Below are 3,242 nucleotides of genomic sequence, written 5' to 3'. Positions count from 1 at the left end.
CTAGGTTTGAAGAGTTTAAATGCAATCTGAAAATTTCATCATAAATTGAAAACTATAAAACACACATAACAGATCTTTTTCAATTTAGAATTTTAGAACAGAAGTGTACAATTAAGGGCTCACATGATGGGTTTAAGAGCAGACTTAACACAGCTGAAGAAAGAATTAGTGAACCAGAAGCTGGATCAGAAGAAAATATCTAGAATGAAGGATAGACAAAAACACAAGCATGGAACTGGAGGCTTAAAAGAAGAGAGTGTCCACTGGTAAGGTCTAACATATACGTTGTTAGAGTCCCAAAAGGAAAAGTGACAAAAAAAGTAGAAACATTTTTAAAGAGGCAATTGCAGAAATCTTTCTAAACTTAAGGAAATAGCCACCCCATCATTCATACAGAATAAAATATGTAGAAAATCTCATCTGGGCCTGGCATGGTGGTTCATGCCTGCAATCTCAACACTCTGGGAGGCTGAGGCAGGCCTATCACTTGAGGACAGGAGCTTCAGACCAATCTGGCCAACATGGTGAAACCCTGTCTCTAGTAAAAATACAAAAATTAGCCTGGCGTGGTGATGCTCACCTGTAATTCCAGCTGCTTGGGAAGCTGAGGCAGGAGAATCTCTTGAACTCAGGAGGTGGAGGTTGCAGTGAGCCAAGATCACACCCCTGCACTCCAGCCTGGGTGACAGCAGGACTCTGAAGAAAAGAAGGAAAAATAGGAAAAGGAAAGGAAAGGAAAGAAAAGGAAAGGAAACCACATCCATCCATAACATTATAAAACTCCTGAATACTGAAGAAAAAAAAAAAAAGAGGCTATCTTAAAAGTAGCCAAGGGCAGGGAAGCTCACAGTAGCTTTAAAGGAGGACCAGTGAGGCTGGCACAGCTAATGTCATAACAGAAACAAAGAGAATGAGATGCTATCTTTACAGTGCTAAAAGAAATACCTGCTAAGCCAGACAAACTATCTTTTGAAACTAAAGATGACTTTTATTTTTCTCTTCTTTTCAGTTTTCATTCCCTGGGGCTATCCTAACAAGGACCATAAAGAACAGAAGTGTATTCTTGCACAGCTCTGGAAGCTGGAAGCCTAAACTCAAAGTGTCAGAAGGGCTGGGCTCTCTCTAAAGCCTGTAGGGTAGGATCCTTTCTTGCCCCTTCTAGCTTCTTTTTTTAAATTTCTAAAAACAACGGTATTGCTAAGAACCATGATTATTACTTAAAATAGATTTTCAGTTACTGACATAAAATATGTTGCTTTTGAGAACACATGGACACACAGAGGGGAACGACACACACTGGGGCCTACTGGAGGGTGGAGGCCGGGAGGAGGGAGAGGGTCGGGAAAAATAACTAAGGCGCACTAGGCTTAATACTTGGGTGATTAAATCATCTGTACGACAGACTCCCATGGCACACGTTTACCTGCGTAACAAACCTGCATATGTACCCCTGAACTCAAAATAAAAGATTTTTTTTAAAATGTTTTTTGTGCTTCTAAAAATGTCTGAATGATCCTATATGCATTTTTTTTCTTATTTGTCTCTTATGCATAGCTTATAGATTTAAAAGTACAATGTTGCTTGTTTTGTATGCACCTTGGTGGATCTAATAATTTACAAATAGGACGCAGGCATGCTGACACAGCCAGCAGTCAATTGCTCCTTCTGACAGCTGGGTCCAAATATACAACAAGCAACGTGTGCAAGTGGAGAGACATAGACGATTTTTTTTTTTTTTTTTTTTTTTTTTTTTGAGATGGAATTTCGCTCTTGTTGCCCAAGCTGGAGTGCAATGGCCTGATCTCGGCTCACTGCAACCTCCCTCTCCTGGGTTCAAGCGATTCTCCTGCCTCAGCCTCTTGAGTAGCTGGGATTACAGGCATGTGCCACCACGCCTGGCTAATTTTGTATGTTTAGTAAAGATGGGGTTTCACCATGTTGGTCAGGCTGGTCTCGAACTCCAGACCTCAGATGATCCGCCCGCCTTGGCCTCCCGAAGTGCTGGGATTACAGGCATGAGCCACCGCACCTTGAACAAAGTTTTAGGTCATCTGTGATTCACAAATGACAGGCTTCAAGAAGCTCTGGAACGTGCCAAACAAGGCACTGTGGGGTAGTTTGGCTCCATGTGACCTAAGAGAGGAAAATCCGTTGTCTTTGGGAACATTACACAATTCAGGTAACATATGTGCATATTCTCAAGGCAAATTTAAGGTTCTCATATTCAGTAAATCAACACGAGAGCAGCATTCGCAGAGAATATTCAAAGAGACAGAAGCTTCTCCATACCTGACGTGGTGGAAAGACCACTGGATGACTGGACGCTGAGATGCGTGGTTGACAGTCTTGTCTCTGAAACACATGATTTGAGTTTCGAGATTAGACACTTGTTTTCCTCCAACATCAGTTTTTTTCATCAGTAAAACAATAATAATAATGCTATTGATACCTGACAAAGTGCTAGCAGCCCTCACTCTCAGGGCCTCCTCCGCCTCAGCATCCACTCTGGCTGCGCTTGAGGGGCCCTTCAGCCTGCCGCTGCACCATGGGAGCCCCTCTCTGGGCTGGCTGAGGGCGGAGTCCCCTCCCTCTGCTTGTCGGGAGGTGTGGATGGAGAGGCCCAGGCAGGAATCCAGGCTGCGCCCTGCGCGCTCGCGGGCCAGTGTGAGTCACTGCGGGCGTGGGCGTGGGTGCGGGCACGGGCTCCAGCTCTGGCTTGGTGGGCCCCGCACACGGAGCGGCCGGTCAGCACCGCCTGCCCAGAGCAGTGAGGGGCTTAGCACCCGGGCCAGCAGCTGCAGGGGTTGTGCTCGGTCCCCCAGCAGTGCCGATCTGCCAGCGCTGCACTCAAATTCTCGCTGGGTTTGGCTGCCTCCCGGCGGGGAAGGGCTCCAGACCTACAGCCTGCCATGTCTGAACTCCCCCCCTGCGGTGGGCTCCTCCGCGGCCTGAGCCTCCCCGACAGGCGCCACCCCCGCTTCCTGGTGCCCGGTCCTATCCACAGCCCAAGGGCTTAAGAGTGCAGGGGTGGCTCGGGACTGGCAGGCAGCTCTGCCTGCAGCCCCGGTGCAGGATCCACTGGGTGAAAGGGCCCCTGAACTGGGTGGGGGCTTGGAGAACTTTTATATCTAGCTGGAGGATCGTATATACACCAATCAGCACTCTGTGTCTAGCTCAGGGTTTGTGAATACACCAATTGGTACTCTGTGTCTAGCTCAAGGTTTGTGAATACACCAATTGGT

At 47.1% G+C, this 3,242-nt stretch overlaps 1 long non-coding RNA gene across 1 annotated transcript; it reads right to left on the bottom strand.

Moving 5' to 3' along the window:
* Window positions 1-656: 656 nt before the first annotated feature.
* On the bottom strand, window positions 657-2,548 carry LOC108544454 (uncharacterized). Its single transcript, XR_001889855.1, has 3 exons — window positions 2,450-2,548; window positions 2,290-2,352; window positions 657-696 (listed from the first exon to the last, which is right to left on the bottom strand). It is a non-coding gene; the product is annotated as an uncharacterized LOC108544454 (long non-coding RNA).
* Window positions 2,549-3,242: the final 694 nt, after the last annotated feature.

Source organism: Rhinopithecus bieti, unplaced genomic scaffold (assembly GCF_001698545.2).
Source record: "Rhinopithecus bieti isolate Rb0 unplaced genomic scaffold, ASM169854v2 scaffold_27608, whole genome shotgun sequence".
Lineage (NCBI taxonomy): Eukaryota > Metazoa > Chordata > Mammalia > Primates > Cercopithecidae > Rhinopithecus > Rhinopithecus bieti.
This window is presented reverse-complemented; position numbering and strand designations above follow the sequence as displayed.